Raw genomic sequence first — 20,399 nt, 5'->3', positions numbered from 1 at the left:
GACCATCAAATCAAAGGCAACATTCTAAACAGTTTACGCCGCGTCGATGGTCCAAATCTTACCTTAGGCTTTGGTTTGAATGTTGTGCTGCAACAAGTTTGTTTAGTTGTTGTTGCGTGAGCCATAACGATATGGCAACCTCATGTTACGGCTGTCGCCAGCCCATGCAGCAGCATGAAATCTAAACTTGTAACCCTAACTAGGCTTAGTTTCCATTTTGTTTGTTATTTGTTTTTTGTTTTTTATCTAGCTCTCCACCCATGGTCCGAACGAGTCGACGTTCGAACAAACTGTCTAAACCAGAACACTCAAAAAATATTTCTAGTTTGTCGATAAACAAATTATCTTAATCAAACTAACGAGGCAAAAATAGGTGGAGGTAGAAATAAAAACAATGCCACAGCCAAATAGAAAAAGAAAACACCAACTGACAAACCCCGAAAAATAAAGATCTGCTACCTAAATATTTGTTTAAATGGGCGAAAAGCGTAGCAAACACACACACACACACTAGCTTTGAAATGTGTTCGAGATTATTTGTGCGGATCCAACGAAATTCAACAAACGAATCATGGAAAATATATTAAATTTTATTGTCGGGAAAAGAAAAAAAATCACAACAAAGAATAACAGGAAGAAACAGAACCAGGAACACACGCGCTGTCTATAAAGCTCCACACGAAACCTTTGAAGGAAGAAAGACCAAACCTTTGCTGCTATCAATAGATTGAACACATATTTGTTTTGTGTTGGGAAACACTAAAGAAAAAAGGAAATCTCTTCAAAGAGGACGTTAGTCTAGATTGTTCGTGTGTTATTGAAGATGAGTTGCTAGAGGACATTGAATAGATGTAAATACCCAGCAAACAATGTGTGACCTTAAAAGATTTTAAATTCGATGTTTGTTGTAATTGGAAAAACAGATTTTGATTGATTTCCAACAACATTAGACATTTATTTAATTTGGCTTTTCAGGCTCTAAGAGGATATAAACAATTTTTTTGGAGATATTCAGTGTGGGCTACAATTCAATGTTGACGATTCCTAATTGGTAGATTATGCAACCAAATATAGTGAAACCAAGTATTCCACTTTATCTTAAACTGATAAAAATTTTGAAATGTGAAAAAGCAAAAAACAAACAGATGAGTTCGGCCGGGACGAACTTTTAATACTCTCCACCATTTGGAAGGAACTTGAAAATTTTCAAAAACATTCCGAAAACTACCACTTAAATGAAACCCGTTCTATAGCACCTATACTGCTTTCGATTTTTTTTTGTCATAGGCTGTAGTACCCATTAAGATCTTCCAATACCAAATTTGAATTCCGGCGAATAATGTCGCAAAAATTCTGAAAATACCGAATATCGGGAGGTACCGTTATATGTGGCTATACGAAGACGTGGATCTGATTTGTCATAGGCTGTAGTACCCAAAACGAACTTCAAATACGAAATTTGAAACGATTCCGGTAAATAATGTCACTAAAATCATGATAATATTGAATATCGGGAGGTACTGTTATATGGGGGCTATACGAAAACGTGGACCGACATGACCCATTTACCTGCATACAGGTAAACTATTAAAGTATGCAAAATTATAGCCTTCTATCTCAATTCGTTCAAACAGACAGACGGACATCGGTAGATCGTCTTAGAATTTTACTCTGATCCAAATATTTCAAGGAGTTGCAAACAAATTGACAAAGTTAATATACCCTCCATAGAATGGTAGAGAGTATAAAAAGTTGAACCTTTGTGGGTGTAGTAAAAGAAAGACTGAACCGATAAGTTCACACCAGATCTCTGGCTAAGAGAAATGTTTAGATATACCAGGTTTGAAAATTATCACAATCTTATTTCGCAAGTTATGAGAGATGTAAATACTTAAAATTGAGTTGTTACCTGAAGGGGTAGGTCAATTTCTATCATTTTCACAACATAACTTGGGTTACTGTAAATATTGAAATATGTGAAACTTAAAGAGAGTCAGAAGATTTTTTTCGCATTTTATTATCTTAAAAATTTGACCACTTTGTGGGGGGGGGGGGTGTGTACAAGAAGGAGTGGTTCGCTAAATCACACTAAATCTTGTTCTAGTAGAAATATTGGAAAATTTGAAGATAATCGGAAAATAATTTCACATTTCATGAGAGTTATAATTTTTCAAAATTTTGACCCTTTGTGGGGCAGGTTCCAGCAGGAGTGAACCGATATATTCCATCTTCACAACATAACTTGTGTTAATTGAAATATTGAGATGTGATCCAGAAGGAGTGGACTAAAATACCCCATCTTCAGATATGACGGATACAACTAGATCAACTCCACATGTCCCGAAACGAATTTGGTCCAAACAAACATAGGTTTTAAAACCTTTACTTCGATGAGGCACATTTACCTATTCGTAGCCAAACGGCTGAGGTTATAAAAAGCAAGATGCTCTCGTATGGTACCCAGACTGGTCCTCCACTCCCTAGAAAGGGAATTAAATGTCATGAAGAGGAAGGTATTGTCAAGCCCTAGAATAACTATAGAAACATGGTCAGAACATGAGATGGAAGTTAAAGAAAAAAGGGAAAACGAGATAAGCGAGTTTTGAAGAATAGATGCAAAGCTTCCCACAATGAGCAGCAGGAGAATGGTACACTTCTTTTTACAGGTCGAGAGATCCATTTGTTTCCTGACCGATAGAAAGATATTGGCATTCTATGCCACCGACACTGTCTCGAGTATACGGAGGAGGTCATATGGCCAAGTAATTCTTGTGGAGGGCTAACAGAAACTGAAGATTAACATATCCCATTTTTACTCCAGACCTAACTTTGGTAGAAATACTAGAACGTGTGCAGTTTAAAGACAATTTGGGACTAATTGTTTTATGAAAAATCGTGGTTTTATTGGGGGAGGTACCAAAAGGAGTGTTCTCCTTTGAAATCGATCAGTCTGGCAAAACGGACTGAATTTGCAAGACTTAAAACGAATGTCCGCCAAAGATACGATTGTCTAAATACGTCTAATAAGTTTGGATGTAACTTATTTTGAGACATTAATAAAACAACTCGGTTATCATCATTGTAGATCAGACGGATCGCAAAACTGACGAAACAAGTAAACAAGTAGCTAAGTTTTTATATCCTCCATCATTTGGAAGAAACTAGAAATTTAAAAAAAAAAATCCGTCGAAAAATACCGCTCAAATGATATCCTTTATATGGGAGCTATGCGAAGACGTGTTCCTGCAAAAGTAATTTGTGTCATAGGTTGTAGTAACAGTTCCGAACTTTATATACGAAATTTTATACAAATCCGATGAATAATGTCGCAAAAATTATGGAAATACTGAATATCTAAGGGTACCGTTATATGGACGCTATACTAAAACGAGGACCTATTCAAAAACTGACGAAACAAGTAAAAAAGTAGCTAACCGAACTTTTTATACCCCCCATCATTTGGAAGAAACTTGAAATTTCACTTTCAGGGGATAAAGTGGTCACAAAGATCTCTTTGTGTAGAATTGCAGACAATGTCATTGAAATATGTGGCTAAAATCATCAAAATGCCGAATATGGAGGATACCGTTATATGGGGGCTATACGATATCGTGGACCGATACAGCCCATCTTATTTCAATGAGTTATGAACCGAATGACGAACTTAATTTACCCTCAATACTATGTATGGTGGAGGGTATAATGACAAGGTCGAGTTCGTCAGAAAAGGGTTGCCATATTAATTGTAGCAAATGAGGTTACCTTTATTGTTTTGCCATGGGTATGACATAGCCCCAAATAGCGGTGCATTCAAATCTATGTATTATAAAGGTTTTATTCTCACTTCTAAGCCAAAAAGTTTGCTATGCTGAATATTACGGTGACATGTTACACAAGCCCCCATTTCCTGTCTATTGGATATTGAAGGAATTTTCTTCGATTCTTGGATTCTTGGAATTACAGAAGACTAAAAACTATTTAACCACTTATTATATATTTTCTGGATATATATGCTCTCCTAGTAATTTTCTAGTAGGGCGTTTACAGTTTTACCCGCCCGGTTTCAATTTCATACAAAAAAGTTCACTGGACCTTGCATATGACCACCACATTGGCTAGACAATAATAATAATATAGTTTCGAAAATCTGTGTTTGTTTAACCAAACCAATCTTACACTTGTTATTGTGAACATATCTATATAAATATATACATAAAATACAATTTTCCTGTACTTCCTCAAGCTAACAATTGCCTAAACAACTAGAAAATTAGAAGAGCAACAACAAAAATGGTACGACTATAAAGAATTTTCACCGCAGGTGATTTCAGACACGGCAATGGAACAGAATAGTAAAAATAAAAAAAATCAAAAGCAAATATAAAAAACAGAAGAAAAATGGATTTTCACAAAAAAAAAAAAAAATAACAAAAATAAAACAAACAACATCATAGACAATACCAGTCATTTCGAATGCCAATCCAGTTGGAATAAGGTAACAATTTTCAAAGAGAATTGCTATTTACCAAGGTTTGTTTTGTCTTATAGGGCAATACTCCAAAACAAAACAAAAAACTAAGCCATTGCAATTCGACAAAGTTTTGATAGTCTACTTCATGCGTGCAGGGCAAACGTATTTCAAATTATAAGCTGCCATTTCCATTGCCATCATCATCAGTGGCAGCGGCACCAACAAAAATAGCATTGGGGCCGGCATCATGTCCTCCTCTTTGGGCTAAGGATTTGTTGGCGAAGTTTTTGTTGGTTTTTTCACAATCGTACGCTCGCTTGTTGTCTAGGTTATTTTGAAATGACCAATAATTTTTCCACCATTTCTATTTCGACTCATTCTGACCGCTTGTATTCTACGTCCTATACCTGCTGCCAATAACAATAATACTAATTTAACCCTATTTTATGGCTTAATTATAAAACTATGCTAGTCATAGATAAACATTTCATTTCTTGATGATTACATAGTAGACTGGCTATGGAAATCGAACAAGCCTCGTAAGGACTTGTCTTATAGATTTCTTTTTCATTATTTCATTTTGTGAAAAGTAAATCTTCAAATTTATTGTAATATGTGAGAGAGGAAATTCAAGTCCAATCTATTTCTAGATATATGAAAATCCTATATTTATTTCTTAATAAACTGTGCTGTTAATCGCAGATAAGAAACACCTGTTTCGTTCGTGGTAGCTTTACCTTAGAGAGAACATTTGAAGGTATTGATGCAATTATCATAAACACAAGACTTACGACAAACACATTTTGTTAATTATGAAATAGTGAGAATGTTGTTGTAAGAAAAAACTAATGGAAACACAAAACAAGTAAAGAAGCTGTAAGTTCGGCCGGGCCTAACTTTTATTACCCTCCACTATTTGATACAAATTTGGCAATTTCCAAAAAAAAAAAATTAAATCCGTTAAAAATTCTGTTAAAATCTTAAAAATACCGAACGCTTATACGACGACGTGGACCTGCATAGGCAACTTTTGTCATAAGTTATTACAATAATGAAATGCGAAACTTGAAGAAAAATCAAAATGCCGAATATCGGGCGGTACGGTATATGGGGGCATACGAAGACGTGGACCTACATGGCCCATTTTCTGTTTTATGCTGCAGTATCTATTACGAACTTCAAATACCAAATTTGGAACGATTCCGGTAAATAATGTCGCTAAAATAATCAAAATACCGAATATCGGGGGGTACCGTTATATGGGTGCTATATGAAGACGTGGACCTACATGGCTCATTTTTTGACTTAGGGTGAAGTATCCATTACGAACTTCAAATACCAAATTTGAAACGATTCCGGTGAACAATGTCGCTTAAATCATCAAAATACCAAATATCGGGGGGTACCGATATATGGGGCCTACACGAAGACGTGGACCTGCACAGATAATTTTCTGTCTTAGGCTGTAGTATCCATTACGAACTTCAAATGCCAAATTTGAAACAATTCCGGTAAATAATGTCGTTAAAATCATCAAAATATCGAATATCGGGAGAAACCGTTATATGGGGGCTATATGATAACTTAGACCTACATGGCCCATTTACGAACATAACCTGCTTACTGGCAAAATATACATGCGTGCAAAATTTTAGCCTTTTATCTCAATTTGTTCGAAAGATAGCGTGATTACAACAGACAGACAGACGGACATGGCTAAATCGTCTTAGAATTTTACGCTGATCAAGAATATATATATACTTTGTTGGGTCTGGCATGAGTATTTCGAGGAGTTACAAACGGAATGACAAAATTAATATACCCTCCATAGTATGGTGGAGGGTATAAAAAAATTATAGGAACATTTGAAAAGGGAGCTAAAAATTGGCTGGAACCCATAATTTGGGGTGGCTAAATTCACTAATGTTTGGGATGACGTTTTCTGCTCAATAAGACCTGTATCCATTTTTTTTTTTTAGAGGTTGGGAATGATCCTCAAATTCCCACATAGACAAAAGAGCTAAACAGTTGCTTCGCTTGGCCGAAAGTGTTGAACTGCCGAATTTGGTTTTCTCCGATGAGAAAACATTCGTTGTCCAGCATTTTGCTCGCTCTCCGCTCGTATTGTTCGACCGTGACATCAGAATTAATGCCGAAAAATATTCTGGAAGCTGTATTAAGGCCTTGGGCACACAAACCTTTTGGCCGCAGACCTTGGGCATTTCAACAGGATTCAGCACCATCGCACTCAGCACGCGCCAACCAAGAATGGTTACAAAATGAAGTTCCTCGCTTCATTTCCAGCGCACAATGTCCACCAATCCGTTGGCCACCAATCCGTTGGACTATTGTATCTGGAGTATTTTGGAAAGCTAGGTTGGCACTAAAAATACCTAAGTGTCGATCACCTCAAGCAAGCACTTCGCCGGGAATGGGCCAGAATACCGCAAAGAGAAGTAAATCTTTTGTAGGAATATTTTTCATATAAATGACCACTAGGGGTCGTCTTTAAATCTTCGTTACATACAATCTTATGTAGTTAACCACCAGCAGTAGTGGAATCCTTTAACTAAATTTTGGCTTACCGACAAAATTTCGATAAAATTAAAACTCAAAAATCTTGGATAAAGTTCACAGCACTTCCGCTATGAATAGTGTTTAGCAGCTACTTTATTTTGGTCGCTAATTTGCCGAAATTTAGAAAAAATTTGAATTTTACCGATTATTTTTGGTAAATCTAGAAATGAATTAGAGAATCGAACTAGGAAAATCTTCTTAGCATAGAATATCAATAGACATTCTCGTTATATTGAAGAGCAATAAGGTTTTATTTAAGCAAACGGTTAAAGTTCTCTTTGTATCGAAGCTCCCTAAAGTCCACATTTATGTAGAAGATCACATGTAATCTTCTGCATTTAGAAGGTAACATCATTCATTATTTATTTTAGTAGACGAATATTCGCATATTCATGTCACATTCCCTTCAATCACCCAACTTTTGTAAATTGTAAATTTTTCCATTTTTGTATCGATTTTCTGTTTTCTCCAACTTAAATTACCTTTACTAATGTCATTCCAACGAAAATCGCTGAAAACACAAACACTCACTCATACCCCTAAGCATTACACCTTTCAAATATGGGTAGCAATGTCTAAATCATTCCCAGAGGCCTAGGCATTTTAAAAGTATTTAACTGAAAAAATATTTACCTACATTTTGTTCTTGGACCTGAAGTGCAAACTGTCACCTCTCACTCCCTTTGTTTCGCTTTCAGAGGACGGACCTTTTTAATGTCTTAACCATATTACATTAACCTAAAACCTGAAGAAAGAATAAAGAACAAGAAAATGTGTCTATTTGCTAAGTAACTTTTGTTTGATGAGTTAAGTTTTTCTGCGTTCGAAAAAAAGAAGAAGGAAAAAAAAACCGATTTGGAATGCCTGAGGGGTCCATAGTGTACCTACCTATCTATCTGTCTGTCTGTCTCTGTATACATAAATATGTCTTACAATGTTTATGTTTATTTTAAGACAAAGATGCGTTCTTTTTTGTTTTGTGATGTGAGTGTGACATGACAGATACTAAAAATACATGCAAATGTAGGTAAATGTTCGAAGAAGAACAGATAATGTGGATATTAGGGTTAGTCTCGTTTGAGAAATATTTATTGCTAAGCTGTCAAAGTGATGATTTCGCTTTAAGATGATCTGGTATGCCAAAAAAATACGCTCTTTTTTCTATTTTTTGTTAAAAGTGATAAATTAAAAAAAATATGAATGTGTAAACTTTCACATTCAAAGTTCGAACTTTCACTTCCACCCCAATGTCCATACATCATCATTTTTACCCGTTGCCATTGATATGAATTTATGTATATCCTGCTGACTCATTAGCACATTTACTGAATGTTGACTATGGCATAGTTAAAGCTGAGTGTAATTTCATTGATGATGCATAACTACATGCATGTGTGTGTATGTGTCTCAACTGATTGACACTTTCAAAAGCAAAAACTCAATTTTCAAAATGTCCAATATATCTGTCTGGTCACGCTTTGTGTCTTCAGGTGGATATTAGCATTTAAATGGTAAAGGTAAAGATCTGTGCAATAAAGGCAAGGCTAGGTTCAACCTACTCATAGTAGATGACACAGGGAAAAATTTATTTTATAATGGGGATTTGGAATGTAAGCGAAGAGGAACGATCGTTATAGACATTATATACCAATATCGTTTATACGAGGTCCTAACAGGTTCTTGGACAATTAAAAAACAAAGGACATACAATTTTTCTGGTAGTAAGAACATCTTTTGGCCAATTCATAGCCAAATCTTTAATTTCAAAAAATATTTAGTAAATGCTGTGTCATGGCAATGAGTAAACGGAGACTACAAGAGGAATTTTTTCATTTAAAAGGACTCTAGTGGTAGTCATCATATGAAAGACCACAGGAGGTAGTTTTCATTAAAAAGTCCACAAAAGGGACCTCCTTCATATAAAAGATTTCTAGAGGTATTTTTTAATAGAAAACTACAAGAGGCTTTTCCAAGGGCCACTAGAGGTATTCCTCATAAAACAGATCACTAGAGGTCTACTTCATGTAAAGAGGTCTCTCTTGTATACGAGGCTACAGGATAACGTCCTCATTATAAAAGATAACTTAGAGAATAGCCTTCATAAAACGACCAGAAGATATCGCCTCTATATCTATTGAATACTGTGTCACGGCATTGAGTAACCGGAGACCGCAAGGGGGATTTCTTCATTTAAAAGAACACTAGTGGTAGTCTTCATATGAAAGACCACTGGAGGTAGTTTTCATTTAAAAGTCCACAAAAGACACCTTCTTCATCTAAAAGATTTCTGGAGGTATTTTTTAATAGAAGACAACAAGAGACTTTTCCATGGGCCACTAGAGGTATTCCTCATATAGAAGACCACTAGAATTCTACTTCATGTAAAAAGGTAATCTCTACAGGCCATCTCTACATAGAACTACACTGAATGTATTATCCGCTGAAGGTCTTCCACCACAAGAGGCCTCTCTTATATGCGAGGCAACAGGATAACTTCATCATTATAAAAGATCACTTAGAGAATAGCCTTCATATAAACGACCACAAGGTGTCGCCCCTATATAAAAGACCACAAGAATACGTCTATTGACAGGGTGAGATAAGAAAAACTACAACAAAGTCAAACGCCATAATTTTTACATCTCTTTTTTAAATTTTATTAAATTAAAGCAAAAAATGTCGGAAATTGCATCAAATTTTAGAATAGGTTTAGATTTGTTCGAATTGGTCGCCTTTGGCATGAATTATGCTCTGCGGCATTCTGGTCCATTCCCGGCGATTTTTGTATCCTGAGATTTTTGTGGCCATTTTGCGCTGGAAATGAAGCGTGGAACCTTATTTTGTAACCATTCTTGGGTGGTGTGTGCTGAGTGCGATGGTGCTGGGTCCTGTTTGAATGTTCAAGGTCTGCGGCCAAAATGTTTGCGTGCCCAGGGCTTTAATACACCCTCCAGAATATTTTTGCGATAATATTCGGCATTTATTTTGATTAATACGAGCGGAGAGCGACCATCGGCTGTTATGGCGGTCAATACCACCACCATGGCCGGGGCTTGAGTTCTGGTGGTCAACCGAAGGTGCACATTTTCAGCTGACCTCTTTGGCAAGTAAACACGATCATTTTGTTTGTTTTAAAACTGCTGGACCACGAATGTCGAATCATCGGAGAAAACCAAAAAGTACAAAAGCATTTTGGTGAGCATTTTGCAGAAAAAGAGTTATTCGTGATGGAATTCAAGCGAGATAGTGTGATTTCTTTATATTTGGCCGGCTTTTAATAGCTGTCGGACGAGTGGCTTAGAAATGATAGCAGTCTGAAGTTGGTTGCAGTATTTTCATCTCACCCAGTATTGACTATCTGGATCCTTTGCCAAAATGCCTTTTTAACTTAAACACCTCTTTTTATTAAGAAGATTCCTACTTGGATTTAATATGAAAATACCCATCATTGCATTCTAAGCTCAATCTGCCCAGTTTTTCACCAGCATCTTTACCATCATCCCATTCTAACCAGTTTAACCAAATAAATGCCAGGTGTTTTTCTACATTCTACAAAAAAACTAAAATTAAAATCAATTGAAAACTTATTAAATTATAATAAACTTTATAAATAAGTTATACGCCCTGAAATGGGGGAAAACATGTTTCGCCCTTTTGTTATGGAATTTTAACAAGCTGCATGATATCATGGTTAACAAGACCTGATTGTCACCCGCCGAGCTTTGAACTAGACCATACATATTCTCTATTTATGTATATTATAAATACATCACCTTTAAGTACAAATATCAACAGGATTTAATAGAACCTTGTCACGAATTTAACTGAAAAGCATTATTGTATCGAATCAATGCCATACAAATATCAAAGAAACACGAGCATTTCTCTTCAATAAAATTAACAAGAAGCTATGGAAATCTAGCGAAAAAGGGAACAGCACAGCATGATCAACATAAATTTTCACACTCTCGCGATAAACAGGAGGCCTAGGGTGATGGTCTATGGCCAGCATTTCTTTTTCTTTTTTTATTGGCCAATAACCGGAGAAGAACTAAGGTCTATTGCTAATCAAATTTACATTTATCCCAAGCGCATACAGTAGTAGCAGCAGTAGGCAAGCCTCTTAATTTTGTCTCATAACTTTTCGTTACAGCACCCCACATGCATTTCGAATAAAACCTCTAAATCCAGTTAAAACATGCAACCCGGTAATATGACCGACCAACCGAAATGTGGTCAGAACATGCAATCGCAAAATTAAGTTAATATTGTCGAAGGCCTAGGTGCAACTGTGAAGAAGTTGTTGATGTTAATTTACAGAAGATGAATGGAATGGCCAGGAAGAAGGGCACATCCCTCTCCGAGTTGAGTGACTTGAATTGACTGCCAATCCGCCTGGACTTTATGGTATTATTGTGACTGTCGTTTTGTGGCTCAACTATTTTTAAGCATGAGAAATCCATCGAAATGACCCTCATGTTAAGAAGCTATCATTTATTGAAGACAATGCGATGCGGATAAGGAAGATGACCAAAAACCGAAGAAAGACAAGTTTAAGAAAGGAGGGAGGGTTATGAAGTTAATTAAAAATTTAATAAAATAATGAAGTTACAAGGAAAATCTTTCAAATCTATAGAGGTGTTGTCTTCATAGACGACTTTAAGGTCGGCTTCCATAGACGACTTTAAGGTCGTCTTCCATAGACGGTCATAAGATCATCTTCCAAATACGACGTCAACAGAGACTACTTTATGTCGTCAACAGAGACGACTTTAGGGGCGCCTACGGAGAAGACTTTGAGGTCGTCTATTATAGGACTTTGAGATGGAAAATTGAGACGACTATAAGGTCATCTAAACAGACGGCTTTAAGTTGTTCTATGTAACGACTTTCAAACAGACTTTAGAGACGATCTGATCCGAAAAACGTTTTACATACGAATTTCAGATAGAACTGCTTTTAACTATTTGCTTCTCACCTGATCATACAACTTTGGTCTTCAGAATAACAGCGTTGGGAAGTTACATTCAAAGTCTCAAGACTGCTTTTATGTTTTAGTTGCCATAAAATAAATCTCTGTTTTGGCAATAAACCGGATTTTTTTGCAATTCTACAACAAAAGCTACAGATTTTTAAAATCCTGTCTTATTGACTGACATATTAATCTTTTGTGTTAATTTTTATTTAAGTTATCTTCTTTCTTATTCCAAAATATACCAGTTATGCTGAAATATTCGTACATAGGTATTTATAGCTTACAACTCAATTAAAATGTATAAAAACACTAAATACATTGATATATGACGTCGTTTGTCTTTCATTTAGAGGCAGGTTCTTCTGCATTTAGGGCCTATTTCATGTTTTGTTCAAAAACATCAGCAATAATATTCTATTTTTAACAAGGCCTTGTTGAATTGTGGAATACAAATACAACACGTTTAAATTTCCTCCGCTACAGAAGGAAGGAGCAAAAAATTAATTTATTTTATTGCATTCATCGTTTGCAGCTGTCTCGCGGAATGCCATAAAAAATGCAACATAAGTTTGCTACTTTGTTAGATATTTGTAGCCTAAAGATGTGGTCTCCTCCTTGTTTCCTTTTTGAAGTCATTGGGAAAAGGTGTAAAAGTTGTTGCTCTAGTTTTTTTTACAGCTTCGAATGCGTCGTAATTCTGAAATCAATTTATTTAGATATTCAATTGATTGTTAGTGCCGTCGAAGGGCAAGTGTTTTGAAATCGTTATATATAAAAGAAACAGGATATTGTTTTATTTATTGTTTACTAACGTGTTAAATTGAATTTTTTATGTGAAGTGATTTATTGTTATTGTTTGATGTGAGAATAAATGTTGAATTTCCTTTTTTTTTGTTGTGAAAAATGGAATGGAGGAAACTATTTATTTTGGTATTTATGGATGTAGAGAACTGTTTTTATGGTGGTACATTATGCAAATTGGGAGTATAGTTGGAAAATGTGATGAATTAAGACAAGGGATGGCCATCATTTGTCCAATTTATACATAATTACTTTTAAATTTAAATTTCTGCCTCTATAAATAATGATAGAGAGTATAGAAAAGGTATTTATCTATAGAATACCACCCACCCGAAATAAAATTCTGTCGATTAGGTATCTCAACAAAAAATTAAATATATAAAATTAAAATAAAATATATATAAGACTTACTTATTATGGCAATAGGAGATATTCAACGTACCTGAAACGAAAATAAAAAAGTTGAGATATTATTTTGAATAAATATTCAATAGATAATTAAAATTAAATAATATGTCGTGTGAAATATTTTTTTTTTTATTTTTCAATGGGACCTTAGCTCTAAGCTTAAGATAGGTACCAGAGTCGCACGACAATCGAAGCTGCAGGTACATATACCCTTTGCAGTCGACTTAACTTGAGACGCGCATTTCCAGCTTTCATTTGGGTGGGAGGATGCCCTTCTAGAACTACAGTCTTCTCTTAGAAGCCCTTCTAGAACTACAGTCTTCTCTTAGAAGATAAAAGAAGCGAGGCTTTTCATAGAAGACCAGAGCGTCTTCTCATTGAAGACCAGTCGGTTTTCTAATTGAAGACCAGTCGGTTTTCTAATTGAAGACCAAAAGCTTTTTTCCTAGAAGACCAAAAAGTGTACTCCCAGAAGGCCAAAAGGACCAAAGGTTCTTTTCATAAAAGGTGAAAAGACCGGTATTAAGAAGGTCAAAAGGTCTCCCCTAGAAGACCAAAGGAATTCTGATAGGAGAGTAGAAGGTCTTCTCATAGAAGACCAAAGGAATTCTGATAGAAGAGCAGAAGGTCTTCTCATTGAAGACCTGAGGAATTCTGATAGAAGAGCAGAAGGTCTTCTCATAGAAGAGCAGAAGGTCTTCTCATAGAAGAGCAGAAGGTCTTCTCATAGAAGAGCAGAAGGTCTTCTCGTAGAAGAGCAGAAGGTCTTCTCGTAGAAGAGCAGAAGGTCTTCTCGTAGAAGAGCAGAAGGTCTTCTCATAGGTCTCTCTCATAGGTCAGAAGGTCTCTCTCTCTCAAGAGCAGAAGCATAGACAAATGAAAATATAGACAACGAAAAGTTAGTTTTGTCTTTTTTTCCAGGTGGCTCTCATCTTGTTTTGCATAGTCAACATGCTGATTTACGCGTTCAAGCCACTCGACTTCGAAAACACATTTTATCGTTTTTCAAGAATTTCACTGGAATATTCCTATATTTTTCGATGTCATCACGTACTTTTCACATTTCTTTTATTATGAAATAATTTTCAACTGGCAAATATCCTACAGTTTTTGTTATTTTTAACGTTTTAGAATTGAGTGACTTCAATATTCCCACTCAAACCCCTGAAACGATATGAACGACATCTGCTGATACGATTTTTTTCGAAGATAAACGGTGAGAGCATTTCGTTGTCTATATTTTCATTTGTCTATGGCAGAAGAGGCCTTCTCATAGAAGAGCAGAAGGTGAAAAGGTCCAAGGATTTTCTTCTGGAAAACGAAAACAACTTCTTTTTCTCCTAGAAGACCAAAACATCTTCCACAGAAGACAAAGAGGACCAGAGATTCTTCTTATAAAAGGTGAAAGGACCGTTATTAGGAAAGTCAAAAGATCTTCCCTCCTAGAAGGAGGTTTTTCTCATAAAAGAGCAACGGGATTCTCATAGAAGAGCAGATAGTCTTCTCATAGAAGAGCCAAAAAACTTCCTCTAGAAAACCAAAAGATCTTCTCCTAGAAGATCACAAGGTCTTCTCATAGAAGTCCACCAGGTCTTCTCATAGAAGGCCACCAGGTCTTCTCAAAGAAGGCCACAAGGTTTTCTCATAGAAGGCCACAAGGTTTTCTCATAGAAGAATGTCATAAGAATTTCTTTTGGACGGCCATAAGGACTTCTTTCGGAAGGTGAACTTGTCGCTATTTAAAAGGTCACAATGTTTTCTCCTAGAAAACCAAAAGGTCTCTTCCCAGAAGAGTAAAGGAATTCTTCTAGAAAACGAAAGGGATTCTGATAGAAGACCAGAAGGTCTTTTCATAAAAGACTAGAATGTCGTCCCCCAGAAGGTCTTCTTCTAGAAGAGCAAAAGGTTTTCTCTTAAAAGAGCAAAAGATCTTCACTAGGAGGTGAGTAAAGTCTTCTACTAAAAGACCAAACAAAGGTCTTCTCCTAGAAGACCAAACAAAGTTCTTCTCCTAAAAACCGGAAGGTCTTCTTCTAGGGAAGCAAGAGGTCTTCTCCTAGATGATACTCTCTTAGGAGACTAATGTTAGTTCTGGAGTCTATTTTCCTATAAAACGGATCTTAATATACGCTACCCACATTTTTTTTCAATTTTGAAATTTTCCTCAGAGTGAAGGTTAGAACAACATTTCTATTTGTATTCCTATTTACTTTTCCATAACATTTCATTCCCTGATGTGCCAATTACAATTAAAAACAATTTAAATAATCCCAACCACAGAAGCACAGAAGATGGAACGAAAAAACTTGACACTACCATTTCAGGCTATAACATGTTGAGTCTGACGGAAAAACTATTTGCTATAATAAAACAATTAATTGGAACTATAGTACCTTCATTAGACTGCTTAACATAACCCAGTTTTTTTCATGTTGCTGTCCTACCTTACTCTAGCCTTTCTTCGATCCCTCTGAGATTTCCACATCAATTCCTAATTAATTTGTTATGGTTTTTCTAATATTGCCTTATTTTCTGCACTGCATTTAGAGCGAACTATGCGTGTGTGAAAATCATCTTTTTCAGCACCATTCTTATGTGTCCATCTTCGATGTCTTAAGCCGCTTGCATTTAAACGAAAAAAAAAATCAAACATTGACTGAATGACAATCCTTTTTGAGTTATGACATATTTGGTAATTAAAGAAAAATCTAAACAAAAAAAAAACGCATCCAAGCTTTGTTCCACGCACTCCAGAGAGTACAAGTGTAAACACTGGTATGAACACATCAGAGGCAACAGGAGTTACAACAATTTATTACATTGTCTTGTTGCATCCTGCTAGTCCATTGCGAGCAACCCAAGCAAAAAAACAGCCGAACAAAATACCTTCACCGAAGAACGGCAGCTGATGACAGTTCTTTAAGGTTTCTAAATCAAAACCTCAAGGTTTCCATAGCTCGCTAAGTTATGTGTAGTACATGAAGTAAAGCTGCAACCACGCTTGTTGCAAATAGAAAACAATTTAAAAGAAAACAAATAGACAGAAAAAAATTGCTCAAACAAATATGACAGGATACATAAAGCATATCACCAACTAACCAACCAGCAACCAACCAACACACGCGTTGCATGATGATGCTACATCATTTTATACTAGTTCTACATGCTAGTTGTACAAGTTGAAAGCGGAGCATGCAAGTACATCAAATCAAGTGTAGTGTGTGAGTTGCAGTATGACTTGCTACATCAGTGCAAATTCATTTACCAGCAACTTCGATTTATTTATGGTCAAGCGGGGGACATATTTTTGTATTTATACTCCATCATTGGCTTGCTTTGATGAGGGTTGTGAGTGGTTGACTTTCAGTCACCAATATAATAATTGGAAACCTGGTGGTCTCAAGTTGTGATATAAAAAATCATATTTCTGTGTAATTACTTTGTCTCAAACTGTGTGGACATTTTTGGTTGTAGTACATAAAAAAAATTATAATTTTAGATAAATCTTTAGTATACTTTTAATACTCATTAGTAAATAGAATAGAACGAAACATTGCACCGATTTTCGCTCTCCGCTCGTATTAATTGACCGTGGCATCAGAATAAATACCGAATATTATCGCGAAAATATTCTGGAGGGTGTATTGAAGCCTTGGACACGCAAACATTTTAGCCGCAGACCTTGGACATTCCAACAGGACTCAGCACCATCGCACTCAGCACGCGTTACCCAAGAATGGTTACAAAATGAGGTTCCTTGCTTAATTTGCAGCGCACAATGGCCACCAAAATCTCCGAATACCAATCCGTTGGGACTATTGTGTCTGTAGTATTTTGAAAAGCTAGGTTGGCACTGAAAAATACCAAAGTGTCGATCAGCTCAAGAGAATGGGCCAAAATACCGCAAAACAACATTCGGCAGCGTGTGACGGTTTCATTGGCCGTTTTAAGGCTATAATTCGTGCCAAAGGTGACCAATTCGAACAAATCTAAACTTATACTAAAATTTGTTGCTGTTTCCGACATTTTTTTGCTTTCATTCGATAAAATTTAAAAAAAAAAAATGTAAAATAAAGGCCTTTTGACTTTGTTGCAATTTTTTAATCTCACCCTCTATTTCATATTTTTGTTGTTTTTCTGAAATTGACTAGAGCTTTCAATATTTTCATAAAGACCTAAATTGAAACGAATACGTTTGAATACGCACGATTTGAGTGAAAGTAATTCTGTTTACAAAAAAACGGGCTCATGGACTAGGTCATACCAAAATAACCCAAGGGAATTATATCAACAAGGGAAAAATATCAATAAAATTAAATTAAAGAAATATATTATAAATTCTTGATTAGGGTAAAATTCGAAGGCGATTAAGCAAAGCGGGATGTCGAATGTTTGAATAAAATTGGTCTATAATTATTCAAAATAGTAGGAGGTTGGTATCTTCTTTTTTATTTTCCACGGACGTAATCGTGATGAAACAGTTATATTCTGGAGAAAATCTATCCGCATTGTAAAAGATGTATGTGGATCGCTGGATTTGTCTGAGATATATGAAGTTTAAAGAAAAACAGTTAATTATTTCGGGTTTGATGAGAGTTATGGATATGATGCTCCCTTCACATGCTACGAAAATTCCTCAAATATGTCCACGTCTTCGTATAGCTCCTATAAAACGGTGCTTTCCCATATTCAGTATTTTGATAATTTTGGCGACTTTATTCGCGGGACGAACCCTATTGAAATTGGAGATAATCGGTCAAAACTTAGATATAGCTCCCATATATATCTTCGTCCGATTTGCCTTCTATTGTGCACTAAACGTGTAATATCAGCCCGAATAGTATGGAATTTTGCACATACAATCAAATTAGGCCTGAAAATAAGTATGCAAAATTTGATAGACATCGGTTCAGATATAGCTATAGCTCCAATATATATTGTTCATCCGATTTGTTATTTTAGTCCTCCGCAGCCGTAATGTACACTCTGTAACAAAAATATTTGGGGAAATATATCAAATACAGCTCAGAAATATCTTTGCCAAATTATATCGAGATCGGTTCAGATTAGGATATAGCTCTCATATATATTATTATCCGATTTTAAATTATTTGTGCACCAAATGGGTTATACAAGACCGAAATTAAAAGATACAAATGCTTCGGCATATTTAGTCCTTTGCACTTTAAATTATAAGTTTAACCATAGCTTGTATGATTGAATTCTCCCATAAAAACTTTTAATTGTTATGTGGAGCTCTACTAAATTAGCAAAGTGGTGTAGGGTATCATAAAGTCGGCCCCGCCCGACTTTAAGACTTTCTTTACTGGTTATAATAATATGGGAGTAAATAGTTAAAATAATATCAAGAGAGAGTGGAAATATATTGCTCTCTGAGAACCTCTCAGAGAGCAATACTAAAGAAGTTGAAGATGTTTGAGAAGTGTTGTTGGTAAAGAATAGTGATCGTATACAGTAGTGGGAAATAAAATATGACTCTATGACAAAAATTGCATATACAGTTCCACGGCTTCGCAGAGGCCCCAATGTACAGGTAGCTCTCTATATTCAGCATTTTTAAAATTTTAGCAGTGTTCTTAACTTTTCTTTTTTTAATTATTAATTATTGTTTTTCACTTGTTTCTCATTTTCTTTTCAGGTACGTCAATACTTTGTTCAATATAGACAATAGTTTATTGTGGTGGTAAGTGCGAAAAATCGATTAAATTTCTGAAAGCTACATTGCAACAGAGAGAATATGCAATTTGGCTTTGATTTCTCGTCCATTTTTTTTAAAATTCTTTACATATTAATAAACTCTACCGATGATAAAGGCTCCAAATTTGACAAGAGCGCCAGAGTATTAAAATGGTATTTGGTTCGACTGATATTTTTCAAATTATTTATCACTTCTCTCTGACAATTTTGGTGATGGTTGTAGAAATTTCCAGATGGTTATACGTTGTGCAACCAAATTTAGAGAAGAGAGAGAGTTATAAATTTGGCGGAAACATTTAGAGTACATCTATAATTGCTGAATGATATTGGTCCACGTTTTGTTATTACCCTCAAACAATCAATACCTAACAATTTTTTCGTAATATTCATTGATTTGCCCAAACAATTGGCAGATAGTATATGACCCATATAGGTCTATTTTTAATATAGGTACATTTTTAATTCGACAAATAACATGATCTAGCCATGCTTTTCTTGGATGTTAAAAACACTCGTATATAATATTAATCGGCCAATGTTATTGAATTTGAATGGGATTATTCTCAAACTAAATTTATCCATCTGAAGTTTAGGAAAGAAAGAAAAATAAAAATTCTGTCCACAAAAAAAAAAAAAAGAAAACAAATTCAGATATTTTGAAAATAAACTTTCCCAACTAATAAGCCTTTCCTAAGGTTTCCAGAATTTCCTTTTTCATGAAACTGTTTTCCGTGTTTATTCCAGAGAAAGTACTGTTCACTGCTTACAAGCCAAATTTATTAGCCGTTTCAGTCTGGCATTCGATGTAAAAATTTCACGTTGATTTGTTACAGTTTTTTTTTTTTTTTTTTTTTTTTTTTTTTTTTGGAAAACTTTGAACTTTCTGCCAGAGGATATTCGCTATAAGAACAAACAGCAATGAAACCATAGGAAGAGAGTAATAAAAAGAAAATAAAAGCAAACTTTTTGTGGCGCCATCAACATGTTAGAGAATTTGTTCTAGGTTGCTTGAAATATTCTGAAAGGGGATGTATACCAAAAAGCAGGACTTTCATGTAATAGTAGAAATTCTAATAAGAAGAGGAGATTGCGTGTTAGAATAACCCCCAGACATTGGGTTTTAGGGCGCATATCATTTAAAAGCTTAAAAAATATGTCTCATAGAAATAATGTTTTTTTCGAAGGACATCAGTTGTTACGTTTTTATACCCTCCACCAGAGTTTGTCATTTCGTTGGTAACACCTCGAAATATACATTTTAGATAGATATATATTCTAGATCAGCATAAAATTCTATGTCGATTTAAGGCGATGTCCGTCCGTCTGTGGAAATCACTCTAGCTTCCGAACGGAATGAGGTGGGTTGATAAAATTTTACTCAAATGTATATAGTCCTGCAGTCTTTTGGTATCGAAAATGGGTCATGTAGGTCCACGTTTTGGTATAGCC

General features: G+C 35.4%; 2 protein-coding genes across 6 annotated transcripts in view; one reads left to right on the top strand and one right to left on the bottom strand.

The window, feature by feature from the left end:
- LOC101901279 (autophagy-related protein 16) overlaps positions 1-20,399 on the bottom strand; it is a 342,937-nt gene that overhangs the window by 202,594 nt on the left and 119,944 nt on the right. The gene's annotated exons all lie outside the window — the stretch shown is intronic.
- LOC131802087 (uncharacterized) overlaps positions 1-20,399 on the top strand; it is a 125,520-nt gene that overhangs the window by 7,574 nt on the left and 97,547 nt on the right. The window lies entirely within an intron of this gene.

The sequence above is a fragment of the Musca domestica genome, unplaced genomic scaffold (assembly GCF_030504385.1).
Source record: "Musca domestica strain aabys unplaced genomic scaffold, Musca_domestica.polishedcontigs.V.1.1 1, whole genome shotgun sequence".
In the NCBI taxonomy this organism is placed as follows: Eukaryota; Metazoa; Arthropoda; class Insecta; order Diptera; family Muscidae; genus Musca; species Musca domestica.
This window is presented reverse-complemented; position numbering and strand designations above follow the sequence as displayed.